Source organism: Artemia franciscana, chromosome 18 (assembly GCF_032884065.1).
Source record: "Artemia franciscana chromosome 18, ASM3288406v1, whole genome shotgun sequence".
In the NCBI taxonomy this organism is placed as follows: Eukaryota; Metazoa; Arthropoda; class Branchiopoda; order Anostraca; family Artemiidae; genus Artemia; species Artemia franciscana.
Genome location: NC_088880.1, coordinates 21,234,690 through 21,260,008, shown reverse-complemented (window position 1 = coordinate 21,260,008; position 25,319 = coordinate 21,234,690). Strand labels below are relative to the sequence as shown.

General features: G+C 35.0%; 2 pseudogenes; both read left to right on the top strand.

Moving 5' to 3' along the window:
• Nucleotides 1-893: 893 nt before the first annotated feature.
• On the top strand, nucleotides 894-1,012 carry LOC136039013 (5S ribosomal RNA; annotated as a pseudogene).
• Nucleotides 1,013-8,892: 7,880 nt separating this feature from the next.
• On the top strand, nucleotides 8,893-9,011 carry LOC136039012 (5S ribosomal RNA; annotated as a pseudogene).
• The last annotated feature ends 16,308 nt before the right edge of the window (nucleotides 9,012-25,319 follow it).

Below are 25,319 nucleotides of genomic sequence, written 5' to 3'. Positions count from 1 at the left end.
CATGTCAGGAAGAGGAAAGGGTGGAAAAGTGAAGGGAAACGCAAAGTCTCGTTCAAACAGGGCAGGTCTCCAATTCCCAGTGGGAAGGAACCACCGTCTTCTGAGAAAGTGCAAATATGCAAAGCGAGTTGGTGCAGGGGCACCCGTTTACCTTGCAGTGGTGACGGAGTATTGATGACCTTGCTGGTAAAGCTGCACGAGATATAAAAAAAAATTCGTATCATTCCTCGTCACCTTCAGCTAGCCATTAGAAACGATGAAGAAATGAACAAGCTACTGTCGGGGGTTATCATTGTCCAAGGAGGAGTTTTATCCAATATTCAAGCAGTCCTTCTATCAAAGAAGACTGAAAAACGGGCAAAGGCCTAAATGAATCTAATTTTAGCTCAAAGACCTACCGTAAATTCACCAACAGCCTTTTTCAGGGCTACCAATCCCTGAGTGAAAAAGCTATGGAATTAAGGATGCTGAATGTGAAAAGAAAAACTTAAAAAAAAAAAAAAAAATTATCTAGTAACAAAGGACACGAATTTACCGGATGCTGGGGAAATAGTTTCCTTAAAAACCTTAAATTATACCCCAACAAAATCTAAATATATATTTGAGACTAAACGATTTTGTTACAATTAGTAAAGTTTCATAGACCCTTTAATTCGACTGATCTAAACTAGTAGGATGCCATAGGGTAGTCATCTCAAAGGTAGAAACATTTTGGGGGGCTTGTCATTTTTCAGAAGGAATAAAGGTTTATTTTAAGAAAAAGAATTAATAAACATATTTTGATTCTTTTTAAATATTTGTCTACTAAAAACCTTGGTTCATGACTCTAAAACTAGGCATTTAATTTCTTTTCAGTTTGTAGACCAACAATCATTTTGTTAAAAAATTTCTCAGTTAACGGCCATACCACGTTGAAAGTACCCAATCTCGTCAGATCCTGGAAATCATACATCGTTGGGCCCGGTCAGTACTTGGATGGGCGACCGCCTGGGAACACCGGGTGCTGTTGGCATCTTTTATATATATATATATATATATATATATATATATATATATATATATATATATATATATATATATATATATATATACATATTATAATTATTTTTTTTCACAGTAAAATAATATTCTTGGTAACAAACTCGTTTCCTTATTCTAATAGCGCCAAGCTGATTACATTTCTTATAAGAAAAAAGAAAAACAGAAAAGACTAAATTGGACATCTCCTTGATTTCCATCTATCGGTAATAAATAAATGCCAACACTTCACTCATATTTATCTAAACCAATAAATAAAGTCAAAAATTGTTACCAAAGTGACATTATAAGCCCCCAAGATATTTTAGTTGACCATTCCGGCAATTAAATCAAGTTGAAAGCCACCATGAAACATACAGTTTTAAATGATTAATTCTCTTATGCCTGAATTGATTCTTCGGTCCATGGGGCATCGCCTTAATCGGTCAAATATACTGGGGGCTTATAATGTCATTTTTCACTTTTGTCACAAGTCACAATTTTTTACTTTATTTATTGGCTGATCAGCTAAGCCAAAACAACAGTGGACTCATACTCATTTCTGATTTTCAAAAAGATGGCGTGTCATTCAAAATAATCCATTAGGGGCACTTTACTAGCAATTTATGATAAAAGCTGATTGAAAAGTATATTTATGTCCAAATCGTCTTCATAAATTTTCGGGCTCAACTCCATTGGACAGTTCAAATACCTTTGTCTTTCAATAGTATCTACACCACAATTCTGCTTGTTCTTTCAATAGCGCCGCATAAATAGCTGACTTAAATCAAAGACTTACTTTAAAATTAGTCTTTGATTTGTCCATGTCCAAATCCTCTTCATATGTTATCAGGCCCAACTCCATTGCACATTTAAAATTGCCTTGGTCTTTCAATAGCATCTATAGCAAAAGTCTACTTGTTCCTTCAATAGCGCCGCCTAAGCAATTGTTTTAGATCAAAAACAAACTTTAAAGTTAGTCTTTGATTGGTCTATATTCAAAGTCTCTTCAAATGTTTTCGGCCTCGACTTCATTGTACAGTTCAACTACATTTATCTTTCAGTAGCATCAATAACACCAATGTACTTGCTCCTTAAAGAGCGCCGCAAAAACAGCTGACTTTAATTAAGACTTCTAACATATTCTCTCTTCTATCTTCTAACGTATATTCAGGAAACCGCTCTACCTGGGCGAACAAGTTCTGCTCAGAAGCCTAGCGAGTCATTTCTAGGTAATCTGTTGTTCTTCTTTTTTGTTTTTGCAAATATTGTGATTCATGTGTTGTATTGTTAAATAAGAAAATAATACCAGCAACAACAGTCATTTTTAGAGTCTAAACTTTTTGTACCGTATATTCTAACGTATATTCAGGTAAACCGCTCTACCTGGGCGAACAATTTCTGCTCAGAGGCCTCGCGAGTCATTTCTATGTAATCTGTGGTTCTTCTTTTTTGTTTTTGCAAAGATTTCGATTCATGTGTTGTATTGTTATATAAGAAAAAAATACCAACAACAACAGTCATTTTTAGAGTCTAAACTTTTTGTATCGTATATTCTAAGGTATATTCAGGGAACCGCTCTAATTAGGCGAACAATTTCTGCTCAGAGGCCTAGTGAGTCATTTCTAGGTAATCTGTGGTTCTTCTTTTTTGTTTTTGCAAAGATTGCGATGAATGTGTTGTATTGTTAAATAAGAAAACAATACCAAAAACAACAGTCTTTTTTAAGAGTCTAAACTTTTTGTATCAAACCTTTTCTTTTTTGTAAAAGATTTGAAAAGGAAATTAAGCGAAACTGTTTATATTTATGTTGTTTTACTGTAAAACAGTAGCCTACTAGTATTTATAAGTCTAGTTGGAATGACACCTCAAATCTTACGATTTACACTTTTTTATTTTTAAACTGTTATTATTTTTGATTGATATAATCTTATTAGCTATGTTTCATCAGCCTTGCTCAGACTAGTCGGGAATGGTACCTCCACTACCGCAATTTGAAGGCGCCGCTCTACCCATTCGGCTATGGCGAAATATTTGTATATTTATCAATGTGAGCACATTAATATCAAGCTTGAACCTTACGAGCCAGCTGTCAAATCTCGTCTTTAATAAGGAGCTGTTTTTTTTTAGACAGCAATAGCGTTAGAATGTAAAAGTAAATATTATACAACGTGTTTTTGGGCTCAAACAACAGCTGAATTATCCTTGAAAGGGAAAAGTACAGAGTGAAAATTGGAAATTTATAGCATTATAACTTTCTGAACAGAAACTTTCAAGCATTTGCTTTGATAGCCCGGAAAAGGGCTGTTTGATACTGCAGGATAACTTATTGCACACATTCCTTTTTAACTGGTGTCTTAGCTACTGACTTTTTAGATGCTACTTTCTTGGTGGGAGCTTTCTTGACTGACGGCCCCTTCTTGGGTGTTGATATCGTTGCTGCTAATGCTTTTTTGGCAACAGTGGGTTTCTTGAAAACATTTACAGCTTTTTCCTACCAGCCATTTGTTTGATATCCTTTTTGGCTGAAATTTACTTTTTAATTGCAGTAGGTTTGTTTGTTTTCTTGACTACGGTTTTTTTAGCTGTGGGCTTGGCAGGCTTTACAGCCTTGGAATTTTCGGCCTTTACAGGCTTTGCAAGCTTGAAAGAACCAGTTACGCCAGTACCTTTGGGATTCATAACAATTCTATTTGCGATGCAACGCTTCAAAGATTCCTTAAGAAGCATATTCACAACCTTGGTATCATTGCCAGCCTGAAAATTGCCCTATATGTATTTGAGAATGGCCTGACGGCTAGTTCCCCCACGTTTTTTCAGGCCAGCAATGGATTTGGTAATCATTTTCGTGTATTCTGGGTGGTTTCCTAGTGCCTTGACCGTTTATCCCCTTTAGGTTTTGCAGCCTTAGCTGGTTTTTGAGCTTTTGCTTTCTTTTCCTTCTTGGCTGGTGAAGCCATGCTCTGGGATTCTACAGATGCTGGTACCACTTCAGCTTCAATTTCATACATTTTCAACTCTTCTCTACTTTTCTCTGTCACTAGTGCGACTGAATACATGCTTATTTTCAAAGTTGGAAACCGCCATACCCGGGTTAACATTTCTCTGTGTGCGCGAGCTAAGGAATTTTGGCCGTGCTTGTGTTTGTTTGAAAAAGCTTTATTCGAATTTTTGATCAGGAGGTAAGCTTTTGAGGAACGAAACCTAAACTAAAGGATAGACAGGTACTCTTTCTATAGTTAGACATTTTTTCATTGCTTCATCCACGGTAATTTGCCTGCAAAGGGGCAGAGAATAGTGGAAATCCGTCAAAACTAGCATTCAATGTCAATAAACACCTTTTTGCTAGGAATTTAGATCCACGATGTCCACTTTTTATTTTTTATTAGTGAAATCCAGTACAAGTGCTTTCAGACATTGTAACATACATGCATGTGTGTTTGCAAAATCGTACTGAAATTAATTCAGAGACTCCAACTAAAAACACAGAAGATAAAGCAATAAGAAACGACACCTAAATTTGAGGCTGAAAGTATCAAACTCGTATTCCAATGAAAATGAATTTCATTTTATTCTAGTTTTATATTTAAAAAGAAAAGAATTACGTTGTAAGGTTTCGAGATGCCGAGGGAGGGGGGTGAGTGGAAATGAATTGTTTTTTGTTTTAATCACAGCCTAATAAAAGTTCAATATATATGCCACTCAAAACTAAACTATTTGTAACCCGAGGAGTGTCCCTTGCTGGAGTATATTTTTGAGTTTCTTTAATATCAAACAATACAAATCATAAATTAGCCTAATCGTAAAAAAAAGTATTTGACACATTTACAATCATTATAATTATATGAATAAGTAAGTAAGGAATGTCTGCCTTTTAGATTTTGGTATTGAAGTTTCTATTAGTGGTAGCACAGGGAGGATATGAGAAGAAGATAAGGAGGCTCTTAAAAACAAACATCTCTGAATTTCTTTTCTTTTTTACCCTTTTTATCAGAATCCTTTTACCACGATAGTTTTCAACCAAAGATGAGTCAAAAAACTCGATATTGAAACTTTGATGCTTGTATGTGAAATTTGCATTCTAATAAAAATAAATTTTACTTTATTTTAGCATTATATTTGAAAAGATAAAAATTGTGTTATAATATTTTTGAGATGCAGCGGGGGGGTGTTGGACGCAAAGTTGAAGCAAACTGTATTTTATTTCTTTAGATCCCAGGTTATCTGAAAGTTTAATATTCTTTCTACACAAAAAAGGAATTGCTTTAAACTAGAAAAATGTTCCTTTCTACAGTATATTTTCAAGTTTTGCTTAAAAACAAATAAAATCAAAAATAAAATAAAAAAACGCCAAAGGTTAAAACACAAATGGCAGAATTTTGTTGCCAAAGTTAAAAATGCATAACGATTTGTTGCTATATAATCACAAATAAACCCACTTTTATTTGTTTCGATCTCAGGCTATCTGAAAGTTTTAATATACGTTCCACTGATAAAGGAATTTTTTTAAACGAGAAAAATGTCCCTTTCTATAGTATATTTTCAAGTTTTACTTAAAAAAACAACATTGTAAATCATAAATAAATAAATTTAAAAAATCGGCAAAAAATTTTACTATAAAATCACAAATAAACTCAATTTTATAGGTTTATGGCGTCTTGTATTTTAAAAGACCAAAAGCAGCATTAGAACAAACTAATATGCTCAATGCTTAGCATTGAAATGCACAAAAGATTAGCATTGAAATGAATACCAGCTAAAAGTCGATTTGCTTTTATTTCCCGACCTCCAAATTAAAGACAGTCAGATGCCTTTTGTTGTAATTTGAAACTCATAATTTTGGGCTTCATTCTCAGAGTCAGTTTGCAAGGAAATTCATTTGCTAGCTAAAATTTTGTAAGCTTTTTGTACTTGTTTATTAACTGCAAATAACTAATGTAATACTTTTGTCCAAATTTTAAGGTCTAGCGGTAATTTAGCAAAGACTAGGAACCCATTTTCCTCCGTTCCTACTATCTTCATTCAAACATGAAAGAATGGGCTTGTGCAGTTAAATAGCAACATTTATTTCTTTGAATAATTCCATGGTGTGAATACGCAACTTTATTCAAAAATATGCAACGAAAAGCTAAATACAGTAAAATAGCAATGGAAAATTTGTTTGAATATTTCCAATCAGATATTGTACCTTAGACGAAATAAGAAAAGTATTTACCGACATTTTAAAGGTACAACAAAGGAAAGGCTCAAAAACCTGAGCTAAAAAGTGTCTAAAAGATTTAGTGGCCTTTAAAAAGGCCGTTGGGTAGGGGGACAGTTCAGGGGGACCATTAACCACCAAAGCCATAAAATGTACGACCTTGACACTTCAGAGCGTAGACTACATCCATTGCAGTTACTTTCTGTCTCTTGGCATGTTCTGTGTATGTGACAACATCATTAATAACATTTTCGAGAAAAACTTTAAGAATAATTCTGGTTTTCACATAAATTATGCCAGATATACGTTTTACACCATCGCGGCGACCCAGTCTTCTGATAGCTGGCTTTGCTATACCCTGGACATTGTAACCAAAAACTTTGCGATGACGTTTTGCACCTCCTTTTCCAAGCCCCTTTCCTCATTTTCCTCTTCCTGTCATATTAAATTCAGTGGAGTCGTCGACAGCTGTAAAGTTTTGTCAAACTAAGAAATTTCCTTCAAAGCCCGCTCAATTTATATTATTAAAGTCTTTCCCGTCAAAATGTGACTCTGTCGCGCGGCTGGCGCTGTGTATAGATATAGCGACTAGGTATTGATTCGTTTGTATATTCTTTTCAGTGTTGCCAGATGTAGTATAATTTTGCAGAACGTAGCATAATTAGGAACCAAAAGCAACTAAGCATAATCCTCCTTAAGATAGCATAATCGTAGCATAATTTAAGACGATGTAGAACAACTCACAAAGTCACATCAACAAAACGAACACCAAAGATGGTTTATCAATCTAAGATGGTTAAGGTTATCAATCAAGATGGTTATAATTTTTCGACCAAACTAAAGTAAAATTTTCTGCACAGCGTTTAGGTGTTTAGGTTTCTACATTACTAAAGTGACACAGACGCTTAAGCGCTTCCCACAGGGTTATCCTTTTTTGAAGTCCCTTCAGTTTGTTAATCTCAAGACGTCCCTGGGAACTGAAAGAACCAGTATTCTGTCACTAGGTGTCGTAGTGAACCGAGCATTTGAAATAAGGTGTTAGCACTTAAAGGGTTGTTTGGGAGGGTTCAGCTGATTGAGCACTAATAGTCGGGGGAAACCCCCCTTATTTGGAGCTTGTGTATTTTGTTACAGCCTTTGTGCCGTCACTAACAGCATGCTTGGCAAGTTCTCCGGGTAGTACCAGCCTCACAGCAGTTTGAACCTCTCTGCTAGTGATGGTGGACCTTTTGTTGTAGTGAGCTAGATGAGAAGCTTCCGCAGCAATCCTTTCAAAGATGTCCTTGACAAAGCTATTCATGATGCTCGCTGCGTTTCTAGAAACACCAGTGTCGGGATGCACTTGCTTGAGAACTTTGTAATTGTAAATGGCAAAGCTTTCCTTCCTCTTTCGTTTCCTTTTCTTATCAGTTTTACTGATATTTTTCTGCGCCTTACCAGCTTTCTTTGCTGCTTTTCCTGAAGTTTTTGGAGCCATGGTTAAAATATGCCCTAAAGAAATCCAATTGTCAAATGAATAGCGTTTACAAAATTTGACCCGTTTATATACCAACTACAGTTCGCGCACAATTCATTTGTCAGAGGAACTCAGTACGCTGGCCGGAGTATAAATTATTTGCGCTTTCAAGAATAGGCATCGTTTTCGATTTGCTCGTGATTAAGAAGAGTCCGAGTGAATTCTGCAACCTAGAAACCATGTCAGGAAGAGGAAAAGGTGAAAAAGTGAAGGGAAACGCAAAGTCCCGTTCAAACAGGGCAGGTCTAAAATTCCCAGTGGGAAGGAACCACCGTCTTCTGAGAAAGTGAAAATATGCAAAGCGAGTTGGTGCAGGAGCACCCGTTTACTTTGCAGTGGTGACGGAGTATTGATGAGCTTGCTGGTAATGCTGCACGAGATATAAAAAAACTCGTATCATTCCTCGTCACCTTCAGCTAGCCATTAGAAACGATGAAGAAATGAGCAAGCTACTCTCGGGGGTTCTTGACTGACGAAAAAAAAGGTAAGACTCAAGGAGGCGTAATTATTTTAAAATTGCCCAATATTCAAGCAGTTCTTCAACCAAAGAAGACTGAAAAACCGGCAAAGGCCTACATTTTAGCGCCAAATAAATTAGCGCCTAAAATTAGATTAGAATCTAATTTTAGCGCCAAGACCTATCCTAAATTAACCAACAGCCCTTTTCAGGGCTACAAATTCATTGAATCACTCTATAGTATCTAACCACTCCCGGAATGGAAAAAGCTATGAAATTAAGGATGCTAATGTGAAAAGGAAAACTTTCACATTTATCTGGTAACAAAGGACACGAATTTACCGGAGGCTGGGGAGATATTTTCCTTGCAAATCCTTAAATTATACCCCAACAAAATGTAAATATATATTTGAGGCTAAACTATCATGTTACAATTAATAAAGTTTCAAAGACCCCTTAATTCGACTGATCTAAACTAGCCTAGGAAGCCATACAGTAGTCATCTCTAAGGTAGAAACATTTTGGGGGGCTTGTCATTTTTTCAGAAGGAATAAAGGTTTGTTTTAAGAAAAAGAATTAATAAACTTAGTTTGATCATTTTAAAATATTTGTCTACTAGTAACCTTGCTTCATGACTAAAACTAAGCATTTTATTTCTTTTCAGTTTGTAGACCAACAATCATTTTGTTACAAAATTTCTCAGCTAACGGCCATACCACGTTGAAAGTACCCAGTCTCGTCAGATCCTGGAAATCACACAACGTCGGGCCCGGTCAGTACTTGGATAGGTGACTGCCTGGGAACACTGGATGCTGTTGGCATCTTTTATATATATATATATATATACATATATATATATATATATATATATATATATATATATATATATATATATATATATCAAATGTTACAATGTTTTTTTTCAAAGTAAAATAGTATTCTTGGTAACAAACTCGTTTACTTATTCTAGTAGAGTCAAGCTGATTATATCTTTTATAAGAAAAAAGAAAAACGGAAGAGACTAAGTTGGACATCTCTTTAATTTCCATCTATCGGTAATAAATAAATGCCAACACTTGACTCATATTTATCTAAGCCAATAAATTAAGTCAAAAATTGTAACCAAAGTGACATCATAAGCCCCCAAGATATTTTAGCTGACCATTCCGGCAATTAAATCAAGTTGAAAGCCACCAAGAAACATACAGTTTTAAATGATTTCTCCTATACCGGAATTGATTCTTCAGTACATGGGGCATCGCCTTGATCGTTCAAGTATACTGGGGGCTTATAATGTCACTTTTCAAATTTGTCACAAATCACAATTTTTAACTTTATTTATTGGCTCATCAGCTAAGTCAAAACAACAGTGGACTCACACTCATTTCTGATTTCCAAAAAGATTGCGTGTCATTCAATATATTCCATTGGGGGCACTTTACCAGCAACTTATGATAAAAGCTTTTTGAACAGTGTATTTATGTCCAAATCGTCTTCATATTTTTTCGGGCTCAACTCCATTGGACAGTTCAAATGCCTTTGTCTTTCAATAGCATCTACACCACAATTCTGCTTGTTCCTTCAATAGCGCCGCATAAATAGCTGACTTAAATCAAAGACTTACTTTAAAATTAGTCTTTGATCTGTCCATGTCCAAATCCTCTTCATATGTTGTCAGGCCCAACTCCATTGTATAGTTCAAATTGCCTTGGCCTTTCAATCGCATCTATAGCAAGAGTATACTTGTTGCGCCACCTAAGCAATTGTCTTAGTTTAAAAAATAACTTTAAACTTAGTTTTTGATTGGTCTATGTTCAAAGTCCCTTCAAATGTTTTCGGCCTTAACTTCATTGTACAGTTCAACTACTTTTGTCTTTCAGTAGCATTAATAACACCAATGTACTTGTTCCTTCAAGAGTGCCGCGAAAACAACTGACTTTATTCAAAGACTTCTAACGAATTCTATCTTCTATCTTCTAACGTTTATTCAGGGAACCGCTCTACCTGGGTGAATAATTTCTGCTCAGAGGCCTAGCGAGTAATTTCTAGGTAATCTATGGTTCTTCTTTTTTGTTCTTGCAATGATTGCGATTCATATGTTGTATTTTTAAATAAGACAAAAATAACAACAACAACAGTCATTTTTAGAGTCTAAACTTTTTGTATCGTATATTCTAACGTATATTCAGGGAACCGCTCTACCTGGGCAAACCATTTCTGCTCAGAGGCCTAGCGAGTTATTTCTAGGTAATCTGTGGCTCTTCTTTTTTGTTTTTGCAAAGATTGCGATTCATGTGTTGTATTGTTAAATAACTTAACAATACCAACAGCAACAGTCATTTTTAGAGTCTAAACTTTTTGTATCGTACATTTTAACGTATATTCTCGGAACCGCTCTACCTGGGTGAACAATTTCTGCTCAGAGGCCTAGCGAGTCATTTCTAGGTAATCTGTGGTTCTTCTTTTTGTTTTTGAAAAGATTGCGATTCATATGTTGTATTGTTAAAGAAGAAAATAATACCAACAACATCTGTCATTTTTAGGGTCTAAACTTTTTGTATCAAACCTTTTCTTTTTTGTCGAAGATTTGAAAAAAAGAAATTAAACGAAACTATTTATATTTGTGTTGTTTTACTGTAGAATAGTGTTAGTATTTATAAGTCTAGTTGGAATGACACCTCAACTCGATCGATTTACACTTTGTTATTTTTTATCTGTTATTATTTTTGATTGATATAATCTTATTAGTTATGATTCATCAGCCTCGTTCAGACTAGTCGGGAATGGTACCTCCGCTCCCTCAATTTGAAGGCGCCGCTCTACCCATTCGGCTAGTGTGATATATTTGTATATTTATCAATGTGAGCACTTTAATATCATGCTTGAACCTTACGAGCCAGCCGTCAAATCTAGTCTTTAATAAGGGGTTGTTTTTTTTTAGACAGCAATAGTCTTAAAATACAAAATTAAATATTATGCAACGTATTTTTGGGCTCAAACAACAGCTGAATTATACTTGAAAGGGAAAAGTAGGGAGTCAAAATTGGAAATTTATAGCATTATAGCTTTCTGAAGAGAAAGTTTCGAGTATTTGCTTTGATAGCCCTGAAAAGGGTTGCTTGATACTGCAGGATCACTTATTGCACACATTACTTTTTAGCTGGTTTCTTAGCTACTGACTTTTTAGATGCCACTTTCTTGGCGGGAGCTTTCTTGACTGACCGCCCCTTCTTGGGTGTCGATTTCTTTGCTGCTACTACTTTTTTGGCAACAGTGGGTTTCTTGAAACCTTTACAAGTTTTTTGCTACCAGCCATTGGCTGGGTTGCCTTTTTGGCTGAAGTTGACTTTTTAACTGCAGTAGGTTTGGCTGTTTTCTTGACTAAGGTTTTCTTCACTGTGGGCTTGGGAGGCTTTACAGTCTTGGAATTTTCGGCCTTGACAGGCTTTGCAAGCTTGAAAGAACCAGTTACGCCTGTACCTTTGAGATTTATAGCAATTTTATTTGCAAGGCAACGCTTCAAAGCTTGCTTAAGATGCATATTCACAACTTTGGCATTATTGCCAACCTAGAAGTTGCCCATTATGTATTTGAGAATAGCCTGACGGCTAGGTCCCCCATGTTCTTTCAGGTCAGCAATGGATTTGGTGATCATTTCCGTGTATTTTGGGTGGTTTCCTGGTGCCTTGACCTTTTTATCCCCTTTAGGTTTTGCAGCCTTAGGTGGCTTTGGAGCCTTTGCTTTCTTTTCCTTCTTGGCTGGTGAAGCCATGCTCTGGGATTCTACAGATGCGATTGCCACTTCAGCTTCAATTTCAGACATTTTCAACTCTTCTCTACTTTTCTCTGTCACTAGTGCGACTAAATACTGAATACATGCTTATTTTCAAAGTTGGAAACCCCCTTACCCTAGTTAACATTTCTCTGTATGCGCGAGCTAAGGAATTTCGGCCGTGCTTGTGTTTGTTTGAAAAGGCTTTATTCGAATATTTGATTAGGAGGTAAGCTTTAGAGGAACGAAACCTAAACTAAAGGATAGACAGGTGATTTTTCTATAGTTTGACATTTTTTTCCTTGCTTCGTCCATGGTAATTTGCCAGCAAAGGGGCAGAGAATAGTGGAAATCAGTCAAAACTAGTGTTCAATGTCAATAAACACCTTTTTGCTAGGAATTTAGATCCATGATGTCCACTTTTTATTTTTTATTAGTGAAATCCAGTACAAGTCTTTTCAGACAATGTAACATACATGCATGTTTGTTTGCAAAATCACACTGAAATTAATTCCGTGACTCCAACTAAATACACAGAAGATAAAGCAATAAGAAACGACATCTAAATTTGAGGCTGAAACTGTCAAACTCGTATTCCAATGAAAATTAATTTCATTTTATTCTAGTATTATATTTGAAAAGACAAGAATTATTATGTAAGGTTTCGAGATGCCGAGGGAGGGGGGAGTGAAAATGAATTGTTTTTATTTGTTTTAATCAAAGCCTATATAAAAGTTCAATATACGTACCACTTAAAAACTAAACTATTTGTTAACTGAGGAGTGTCCCTTGTTAGGGTATATTTTTGGGTTTGTTTAATATCAAACAATAGAAATCAAAAATTAGCCTAATCGTAAAAAAAAGTATTTGACACATTTACAATCATTATATTTATATGAATAAGTAAGTAAGGAATGTCTGGCTTTTAGATTTTGGTATTGAAGTCTCTATTAGTGGTAGTACAGGGAGGATATGAGGAGGAAAAGAAGGCTTTTAAAAACAAGCATCTCTGAATTTCTTTTCTTATTTCCCTTTTTTTTTTATCAGAATCCCTTTAGCACAACAGTTTTCAACGAAAGATGAGTCAAAAAACTCAGATGCATTTTTTTTTTCGAAACAAAGGATTTTATCACTTATAGTCTTGTATTTCAATGCCCCAAAATATTGAAACTTTGAGGCTTGTATGTCAAATTTGCATTCTAATAAAAATAAATTTTACTTTATTTTAGCATTATATTTGAAAAGAAAAAAATGGTGTTATAATATTTTTGAGATGCAGGGGGGGGGGGGGGGGGTTGGACGCAAATTTGAAGCAAACTGTATTTTATTTGTTTTGATCCCAGGATATCTGAAAGTTTAATATTCGTTCTACACAAAAAAGGAATTGCTTTAAACTGGAAAAATGTTCCTTTCTACAGTATATTTTCAAGTTTTGCTTAAAAACAAACAATAGAAATCAAAAATAAAATAAAAAACGCAAAAGGTTAAAACACAAATGGAAAAATTTTGTTGCCAAAGTAAAAAACGCATAACGAATTGTTGCTATATAATCACAAATAAACCCACTTTTATTTGTTTCGATCTCAGGCTATCTGAAAGTTTTAATATACGTTCCACTGATAAAGGAATTGTTTTAAACGGGAAAAATGTCACTTTCTTCAGTATATTTTTTAGTTTTGCTTAAAAAAACAACATTATAAATCATAAAAAAATAAATTTAAAAAACGCCAACAAATTGTTACTATTTAATCACAAATAAACTCAACTTTATAGGTTTATGGCGTCTTGTATTTTAAAAGACCAAAAGCAGCGTTAGAACAAACTAATATGCTGAATGCCTAGCTAAAAAACTAGGAAAAACTAGCCACGGAGCCCGAAAATGGGTTAAAGAAGTCACAAGCGAATAAAAAAACATATATAGGAAAAAACAGAGCATCATCAGCTAGTTCGGTCATTACTAAGGAACACAGCTACTATAAACTTCCAACTAAGATAATAAAAATAAATTATCAGACTAATGTTTCATAATAGGCATTCCCCTACACTCTTCAGAAGTTGCACTGGCTTTTACCATTTTAAGTCCCTTCCGCAAATGAGAATTATCCACCACTGATGGTCCAATCCTCTTGAAGCCACTCTGAGATTGCATACATACACCTAAAGATTCAGCTGACAGAGTTTCTATTGTCTGTCTTGATGTTTTTTAGAGAGCTGAACAACCTTTCCACCACAACATTAGAAAACGGAAAAGAAAGAATATACATCACTACCTTCTGAAGGTTCTTAAATCTCAGTGACCCACAAAGCGTTTTCATTGACAAAATTTTCTGCCAAAAAAGCAAAGGACTTTCTAGTAGATTAAACGGAATTTATAGTGTACTGATGTTCCTCCGCTCACTCTCTATTCTCTTCTTGTTCCAGTCTGGACTGCTGTAAAAGTGGAAGAAAGGTAGTAGCGTAGGTGGTTCCATGTTTGCAGCCCTACATGGTTCAAGCATGACCAGGTGCTTAAATATAGGTGCTGAAAAATCGAATCTAATCTGCATTTGATTAATAAGCTCCTGGTACAACTCCTTTGCTGTTCTGAGAATAATTTGGACATTAGAGTCCTCGTATGTAAGGTTCCTTTCTTCGACATACTCCCGAAGAATTGTAGTTGCTTCAAAGCAAATATAGATATCCTTAATTGGCAAGCATCCAATTGCAGTGTTTACATCCAAACATATTATATCAGATCCCTTTATATGATTGGATAATATGAAAGAAGAAGCGAAAGTACGAAGCTACCCTTCCGTTTCCATTTTGAGTTTGAATATAAGAGGCTCTTTGGTCGGAAAGGTCTTATTATAGTCAGTGATCAGCCCAAGTGCGTATTCGGCAAACAAGAAAAGAACTTTCATCAGTGGATTGGACACTGTTTCCAGAACAACTTCGTTAGCAAGTGTCGGGTCATATGCTGCTAGACTTGTAAAGTACAGCCAAAGTGCATTCCACTGTACCACGATCTGTTCCACGTTGTCTGACTAGGTGCCAAGAGCTTGTGAATCTTTGTATTGCAGAACTCCTGGAATTCCTTAAAACCTTCGGTTCTTATTGCACTCTGGTTGAAATGATTGTAGATGGTCCTGCAAACATCTTTTTACAGGCATTACTCGCAGATAAATGGCAGAGATGACCGGTGCATTTTACTGGGATCACCCAAGGATACTTGTCCTGGATCATGGATACCACTGGTCGATGGATACCAAACATCAAATTGGTGGTGTCACTGCAGTACCCAATCCAGTTGGGAAGACCCGCAATAGTCAATTTGGAAATACTCTCTTCCATTTTCTGAAACAGAGTAATTGCAGTACCATTGGCACACTCAGTGACATTTAAGACGTCTATCTGTGTTTCAAGGTTTTCGTTGCAAAAGGATACACACACTGCCAAATGTTTTTTTGTGCTCTGATCGGTTGTCTCGTCAATGATGATGGAGAGTTGTGACGTTTTGAGTTTCTCTACAATAAGGTCCTTAAAGAAAGGACCAAAACCTTGCCTGATACAGTTCGTAGCTTTCTGTTTCCCCAACTGTATATACTGCACTGCTTGTCCTGCCCCAGGTAAGGATTTTACAAGGGACACCAAATTTTCTGAGATGCTGAAGGGAAGGTTGTTTTGAATAATAAAGCTGACAAGTTTTGTTTCAACTTCTTCAACCTGATGAACAAATGAGCTCCCCGACAAACTTGAAGAGATTTTTAGCTGGCCTTTCATACTGGCCAGCCAGCGAACTTCATTATCTTTGTGCTTCTGGGTTTTTTCATGATTAACAAGAGCTGTCTTTCCAAAGTCAACTTTGATATCAGTGTCACAGTACAGACAATAGGCTTCTGTTTTCGCTTCGTTTTGGGACAACCAGGCTTTCAATTCAGGTACACTTGGCCACTCTTTTCGATATGACTGTTTATAAGACTGCTTTGCTTTCTTTGCATCTCTAGGGACTGTCGTATGTACTAGCTGACTATCTGAGTCAATGTTGCCAGTGCTATTAGGACCAGATCTTTCATCTTCCGATTCCAAAGATATCTATAAATGGAAAGAGATGTTAAATGATAAAGTTCTATAGGTAATGAGTATTGTTCTACGAAAGAAATTATTATTTACTTTGAAAAGGGGTGTGTCACTTAATCCAGGATGCAGGGGCACCCGTTTACCTTGCAGCGGTGATGGAGTACTGATAAGCTTCCTGGTAATGCTGCACAAGATAACAAAAAAACTCGTATCATTCCTCGTCACCTTCAGCTAGCCATTAGAAACGATGAAGAACTGAACAAGCTATTGTCGGGGGTTGCCATTGCCCAAGGAGGAGTTTTGCCCAATATTCAAGCAGTCCTTCTACCAAAGAAGACTTAACAACTGGCAAAGGCCTAAATGAATCTGATTTTAGCTCGAAAACCTACCCTAAATTAACCAACAGCCCTTTTCAGGGCTACAAATTCATTGAATCACTCTATAGCCTCTAACCACTGCCGGAATGGAAAAAGCCATGAAATTAAGGATACTGAATGTGAAAAGGAAAACTTTCACATTTATCTAGAAACAAAGTACACGAATTTACCGGAGGCAGGGGAGATATTTTCCTTAAAAAAGCTTAAATTATACCCCAACAAAATATAAATATATATTTGAGGCTAAACTATTTTGTTACAATTAACAAAGTTTCAAAGCCTAGGAATTTTTGGCCTTTACAGGCTTTACAGGCCTAATTCCATTGTAAAGTTCAAATTGCCTCGGTCTTTCAATCGCATCTATAGCAAAAGTCTAATTGTTACTTCAATAGCGCCGCCTAAGCAATTGTCTTAGATCAAAAACTAACTTTAAAGTTAGTCTTTGATTGGTCCATGCTCAAAGTCCCTTCAAATGTTTTCGTGCCTCAACTTCATTGTACAGTTCAACTACTTTTGTCTTTCAGTAGCATCAATAACACCAATGTACTTGCTCCTTCAAGAGCGCCACGAAAACAACTGACTTTAATCAAACACTTCTAACGTATTCTATCTTCTATCTTATAACCTATATTCAGGAAACCGCTCTACCTGGGCGAACAATTTCTGCTCAGAGGCCTAGCGAGTCATTTCTAGGTAATCTGTGGTTCTTCTTTTTTGTTTTTGCAAAGATTGCGATTCATGTGTTGTATTGTTAAATATGAAAACAATACCAACAACAACAGTCATTTTTAGAGTCTAAACTTTTTGTATCGTATATTCTATCGTATATTCACGGAACTGCTCTACCTGGGTGAACAATTTCGGCTCAGAGGCCTAGCGAGTCATTTCTAGGTAAACTGTGGCTCTTCTTTTTTGTTTTTGCAAAGATTGCGATTCATATATTGTATTGTTAAATAAGAAAAAAATACCAACAACAACAGTCATTTTTAGAGTCGAAACTTTTTGTATCATATATTCTAACGTATATTTAGGTAACCGCTCTACCTGGGCGAAAAATTTCTGCTCAGAGACCTATCGAGTCATTTCTAGCTAATCTGTGGTTCTTTTTTTTGTTTTTGTAAAGATTGCGATTCATGTGTTGTATTGTTAAATAAGAAAACAATACCAACAACAACAGTCATGTTTAGAGTCTAAACTTTTTGTATCGTATATTCTAACGTATATTCACGGAGCCACTCTACCTGGGCAAACAATTTCTGCTCAGAGGCCTAGCGAGTCATCTCTAGTTAATCTGTGGTTCTTATTTTTTGTTTCGCAAAGATTGCGATTCATGTGTTGTATTGTTAAATAAGAAAAAATACCAACAACAGTCATTTTTGGAGTCTAAACTTTTTGTATCCTATATTCTAACGTATATTCAGGGAACCTCTGTACCTGGGCGAAAAATTTCTGCTCAGAGGCCTAGTGAGTCATTTCTAGGTAATCTGTGGCTCTTCTTTTTTGTTTATGTAAATATTGCGATTCATGTGTTGTATGGTTAAATAAGAAAACAAAACCGACAACAACAGTCATTTTTAGAGTCTAAACTTTTTGTATTAAACCATTTCTTTTTTGTCGAAGATTTCAAAAAAGAAAATTAAGCCAAACTGTTTATATTTTTGTTGTTTTACTGTAAAATAGTACTAGTATTTGTAATTCTAGTTGGAATGACACCTCAACTCTCACGATTTACACTTTGTTATTTTTAATCTCTTATTATTTTTGATTGATACAATCTTATTAGTTAGGATTCATCAGCCTCGCTCAGACTAGTCGGGAATGGTACCTCCGCTCCCGCAATTTGAAGGCGCCGCTCTGCCCATTCGGCTATGGCGATATATTTGTATATTTATCAATGTGAGCACGTTAATATCAAGCTTGAACCTTACGAGCCAGCCGTCAAATCTAGTCTTTAATATGTGTTTTTTTTTAGACAGCAATAGCGCTAGAATACAAAAGTAAATATTATGCAACGTATTTTTGGGCTCAAACAACAGCTGAATTATACTTGAAAGGGAAAAGTAGAGAGTCAAAATTGGAAATTTATAGCACTATAACTTTTTGAACAGAAAGTTTCCTGGAAAGGGCTGTTTGATACTGCAGGATAACTTATTGCACACATTACTTTTTTGCTGGTCTCTTGGCTACTGACTTTTTAGATGCCACTGTCTTGGCGGGAGCTTTCTTGACTGACAGCCCCTTCTTTGGTGTCGATTTCTTTGCTGCTACTGCTTTTTTGGCCACAGTGGGTTTCTTGAAAACCCTTACAGGTTTTTTTGCTACCAGCCATAGGCTTGGTATCGTTTTTGGCTGAAGTTGACTTTTTAACTGCAGTAGGTTTGGCTGTTTTCTTGTCTAAGGTTTTCTTAGCTGTGGGCTCGGCAGGCTTTACAGCCTTGGAATTTTCGGCCTTGACAGGCTTTGCAAGCTTGGAGGAACCAGTTACGCCAGTACCTTTGGGATTATAACAATTCTATTTGCAAGGCAACGCTTCAAAGCTTGCTTAAGATGCATATTCACAACTTTGGTATCATTGCCAACCTGGAGATTGCCCTTTATATATTTGAGAATGGCCTGACGGCTAGGTCCCCCACGTTCTTTCAGGTCAGCAAAGGATTTTGTGATCATTTCCGTATATTTTGGGTGGTTTCCTGGTGCCTTGACCTTTTCATCCCCTTTAGGTTTTGCAGCATCAGCTCGTTTTGGAGCCTTTGCTTTCTTTTCCTTCTTGGATGGTGAAGCCATGCTCTGGGATTCTACAGATGCCTTTGCCACTTCAGCTTCAATTCCAGACATTTTCAATTCTTCTCCACTTTTCTCTATCACTAGTGCGACTAAATACTGAAAAAATGCTTATTTTCAAAGTTGGAAACCACCATTCCCGGCTAACATTTCTCTGTGTGCGCGAGCTAAGGAATTTCGGCCGTGCTTGTGTTTGTTTGAAAAGGCTTTATTTGAATTTTTTGATTAGGAGGTAAGTTTTTGAGGAACGAAACCTAAACTAAAGGATAAACAGGTCATTTTTCAATAGTTAGACGCTTTTTTCATCGCTTCATCCATGATAATTTGCCAGCAAAGGGACAGAGAATAGTGGATATCCGTCAAAACTAGTGTTCAATGTCAATAAACACCTTTTTGCTAGGAATTTAGATCTACGATGTCCACTTTTTATTTTTTATTAGTGAAATCCAGTACAAGTACGTTCGGACAATGTAACATACATGCTTGTGTGTTTGAAAAATCACACTGAAATTAATTCCTAGACTCCAACTAAAAACACAGAAGATAAAGCAATAAGAAACGACACCTAAATTTGAGGCTGAAAGTGTCAAACTCGTATTCCAATGAAAATGAATTTCATTTTATTCTAGTATTATATTTAAAAAGACAAAAATAACGTTGTAAGGTTTCGACATGCCGAGGGAGGGGGGAGTGGAAATGAATTGTTTTTATTTATTTTAATCACAGCCTATATAAAAGTTCAATATACATACAATTTAAACTAAACTATTTGTAACCTGAGGAGTGTCCCTTGCTTGAGTATATTTTTGATCACAGCCTATATAAAAGTTCAATATACATACAATTTAAACTAAACTATTTGTAACCTGAGGAGTGTCCCATGCTTGAGTATATTTTTGAGTTTGTTTAATATGAAACAAGAGAAATCACAAATTAGCCTAATCGTAAAAAAAGTATTTAACACATTTACAATCATTATATTTACATGATTACGTAAGTAGGGAATGTCTGCCTTTTAGATTTTGGTATTGAAGTCTCTATTAGTGGTAGTAAAGGGAGGATATGAGGAGGATAAGGAGGCTTTTAAAAACAAGCATCTCTGAATTTTTTTTCTTTTTTTCCTTTTTTTATCAGAATCCCTTTAGCAAGACAGTTTTCAACCAAAGATGAGTCAAAAAACTCGGATGCATTTTTTTTTTAAACAAAGGCTTTTATTACTTATAGTCTTGTATTTCAAAGGGCCCGAAATATTGAAACTTTGAGGCTTGTATGTCAAATTTGCATTATAATAAAAATAGATTTTATTTTATTTTAGCATTATATTTGAAAAGTTAAAAATGGTGCTATAATATTTTTAAGATGCAGGGGGGGTTGGACGCAAAGTTGAAGCAAACTGCATTTTATTTTTTTCGATCCCAGGATATCTGAAAGTTTATTATTTGTTCTACACAAAAAAAAATTGCTTTAAACTAGAAAAATGTTCCTTTCTACAGTATATTTTCGAGTTTTGCTTAAAAGCAAACATTAGAAATCATAAATAATATAAAAAAAAAACGCAAAAGGTTAAAACACAAATGACAATAAATTTTTGCCAAAGTTAAAAACGCATAACGAATTGTTGCAATATAATCACAAATAAACCCACTTTTATTTGTTTCGATCTCAGGCTATCTGAAGGTTGTAATATACGTTCCACTGATAAAGGGAATATTTTAAACGGGAAAAATGTCCCTTTTTACAGTATATTTTCAAGTTTGTCCTAAAAAACAACATTATAAATCATAAATAAATAAATTTAAAAATAAAAACGGCAGCAAATTGTTACTATATAATCACAAATAAACTCAATTTTATAGGTTTAAGGCGTCTTGTATTTTGAAAGACCAAAAGCAGAGTTGCTCAATGCTTAGCATTGAAATGCAAAAAAGAAAAGCATTGAAAGGAATACCAGCTAAAAGTCAATTTGATGTTATTTCCCCACCTCTAAATTAAAAACAGTCGGATCCCTTTTGCTGACGATTGAAACTCATGATTTTGGGCCGACATAAAATACCAACATAAAATGTCGGTAAATACTTTAATTTTTTCGTCTCAGTTATAATATCTGATTAGAAATATGCAAAAAAAATTTCCATTGCTATTACAACAACAAAAGAGAGAATAATGAGGACTTTTTTCCCAAGACAGTGAACCAACAAAACCTATTTCAATATTTCGGCCCTGTATCTAAGGGCCGTCTTCAGCAAAGAAAAAATAAAAACAATAAAACACTTGCAATAAAAGTTCTCAGTTAAAAATCCATTTTTTTTTTTGAATAGCCTTGATAAAACTAAAGGCTATTTTTAAAAAAATTCAAAAATTCTGTTCAGAAAGTTATAATGCTATAAATTTCCAATTTTGACTCTCTACTTTTTCCTTTTAAGTATAATTCAGTTGTTGTTTGAGCCCAAAAATACGTTGCCTAATATTAACTTTTGTATTCTAGCGCTATTCCTGTCTAAAAAAAAAAACAACCCATATTAAAGACTAGATTTGACGGCTGGCTCGAAAGGTTCAAGCTTGATATTAAAGTTCTCACATTGATAAATATACAAAAATATCACCATAGCCGAAAGGGTAGAGCGGCGCCTTCAAATTGCGGGAGCGGAGGTACCATTCCCGACTAGTCCGATGAATCATAACTAATAAGATTATATCAATCAAAAATTTACAGATCATAAATAACAAAGTGTAAATCGTGAGAGTTGAGGTGTCATTCCAACTAGACTTATAAACACTAGTACTATTTTACAGTAAAACAACACAAATATAAATAGAGTCGCTTAATTTTTTTTTCAAATCTTCGACAAGAAAGAAAGGATTTGATACAAAAAGTTTAGACTCTAAAAATAATGTTGTTGTTGGTATTGTTTTCTTATTTAACCATACAACAAATGAATCGCAATCTTTGCAAAAACAAAAAAGAAGAACCACAGATTACCTAGAAATGACTCGCTAGGCCTTTGAGCAGAAATTGCTTGCCCAGGTAGAGCGGTTCTGTGAATATACGTTAGAATATACGATACAAAAAGTTTAGACTCTAAAAATGACTGTGGTTGTTGGTATTTGTTTCTTATTTAATAATACAACACATGAATCGCAATCTTCGCAAAAACAAAAAAGAAGAACCACAGACTACCAAGAAATGACTCGCTAGGCCTCTGAGCAGAGATTGTTCGCCCAGGTAGAGCGGTTCCCTGAATTTAAGTTAGAATATACGATACAAAAAGTTTAGACTCTAAGAATGACTGTTGTTGTTGATTCGCTAATCCTCTCAGCAGAAATTATTCGCCCAGATAGAGCAGTTTCCTGAATATACGTTAGAATATGCGATACAAAAAGTTTAGACTCTAAAAATGACTGTTGTTGTTGGTATTGTTTTCTTATTTAATAATACAGCACATGAATCGTAATCTTTGCAAAAACAAAAAGAAGAACCACAGATTACCTAGAAATGAATCGCTAGGCCTCTGAGCAGATATTATTCACCCAGGTACAGCGGTTCCCTTAATACACGTTAGAATATACGATACAAAAGTTTAGACTCTAAAAATGACTGTTGTTGTTGGTATTTTTTTCTTATTTAACCATGCAACACATGAATTGCAATCTTTGCAAAATCAAAAAAGAAGAACCACAGATTATTTAGAAATGACTCGCTAGGCATCTGAGTAGAAATTTTTGCCCAGGTAGAGCGGTTCCGTGAATATACGTTAGAATATACGATAAAAAATGTTTAGACTCTAAAAATTACTGTTGTTGTTGGTATTGTTTTCTTATTTAACAATACAACACAAGAGTCGCTATCTTTGCAAACACAAAAAAGAAAAACCACAGATTACCTAGGAATGACTCGCTAGGCCTCTGAGCAGAAATTGTTCACCCAGGTAGAGCAGTTCCCTGAATATACGTTAGAATATACGATAAAAAAATTTTAGACTCTAAGAATGACTGTTGTTGTTGGAATTGTTTTCTTTTTTAACAGTACAGCACATGAATCCCAATCTTTGCAAAAACTAAAAAGAAGAACCACATATTACCTAGAAATGACTCGCTAGGCCTCTGAGCAGAAATTGTTCGCCCTGGTAGAGCGGTTCCGTGAATATACGTTAGAAGATAGAAGATAGAATACGTTAGAAGTCTCTGATTAAAGTCAGTTGTTTTCGCAGCGCTCTTGAAGGAGCAATTACATTGGAGTTATTGATGCTACTGAAAGACAAAAGTATTTGAACTGTACAATGAAGTTGAGGCCGAAAACATTTGAAGGGACTTTGAACATAGACGAATCAAAGACTAAATTCAAAGTTAGTTTTTGATCCAAGACATTTGCTTAGGCAGCGATATTGAAGGAACAAGTGGACTTTTGCTATAGATGCGATTGAAAGACCAAGTGAATTTGAACTGTACAATGGAGTTGGGCCTGACAGCAAATGAAGAGGATTTGAACATGGACAAATCTAAGACTAATTTTAGAGTAAGTCTTTGATTTAAGTCAGCTATTTATGCGGTGCTATTGAAGGAACAAGCAGAATTGTGGTGTAGATGCTATTGAAAGACAAAGGTATTTGAACTGTCCAATGGAGTTGAGCCCGAAAATATATGAAGACGATTTGGACATAAATACACTGTTCAATCAGCTTTTATCATAAATTGCTAGTAAAGTGCCCCCAATGGAATATATTGAATGACACGCCATCTCTTTGGAAATCTGAAATGAGTGTGAGTCCACTGATGTTTTGGCTTAGCTAATGAGCCAATAAATTAAGTCAAAAATTGTGACTTGTGACAAAAGTGAAAAGTGACATTAAAAGCCCCCAGTATATTTGACCGATCAAGGCGATGCCCCATGGAATGAAGAATCAATTCCAGTATAGGAGAATTAATCATTTAAAACTGTATGTTTCTTGGTGGCTTTCAACTTGATTTAATTGCCGTAATGGTCAACTAAAATATCTTGGGGGCTTATGATGTCACTTTGGTTACAACTTTTGACTTTATTTATTGTCTTCGACAAATGTGAGTCAAGTGTTGGCATTTATTTATTACCGATAGATGGAAATCAAGGAGATGTCCAGCTTAGTCTCTTCTGTTTTTCTTTTTTCTTGTAAAAGATGTAATCAGCTTGGTACTATTAGAATAAGGAAACGAGTTTGTCACCAAGAATATTATTTTATTAAAAAAAAATCATTACAATATATATATATATATATATATATATATATATATATATATATATATATATATATATATATATATATATATATATATATATATATATATGTTGGTACTGAAGACTGCCATTGGACATAGGGGCGAAATATTCACTTAATGAATTTCCACTTTCTTCAAAAAAATTTCCCTATTGTTTTTACTTTGTTTTTGTTTGACATAATTTTTAAGAATATACTTTTTCTATAATAAGGTAAATTTAAGAATTTATTGCCCTAAAAGTAATTATACGACTTCGGGAGAGGTATCCAAAATGACATTACATTAATATTGGCCTCAGAATAATAAAATAGAATTCATTACTGGTAAATGTGTCACAGTTTCCTTAAATGACTAACCAATAAAGTGGACATGCGAAAAAATACCTTTTTTATATTCTTTAAAAACATAGTGATCACTTCTATCGCAAATTGAAATTTAAGCACTCTTTGAGCTCTTAAAAAAGGTATAAAAAAGCTTAAAAAATGGTCTCCAACCTCTAAACATTGGTCTTAACTTTATTGTGTCTTAATAAATACCTTTTTCTTTAATGTTGTGTTATCCACAAGCATTAATTTTTCATAATTAAGTTGGATAAATTTAAAAGTTTTATCATTGACGCCATATTTTTGCCATATTGAAAAATGACACCTTGACGCCATATTGAAAATTCGGCAAAGAAAGTGCATAATAAAATTTACTTATTTATCCAACTTAATCATGGAAAATGAGTGCTTGTGGAGTAATTCAGGGGTAAGAGTTCAGCTCTAATATGTTTGCCTACAGATTCTCTAGGTTGAAAGAATAGGTATACTTCTGCTGAAAAGGTTGCTCAATTCAGAGATTCTCCTTGGGCTTAGAGAATCGTTTTAATTCTAATAAATTTGACTATAGAA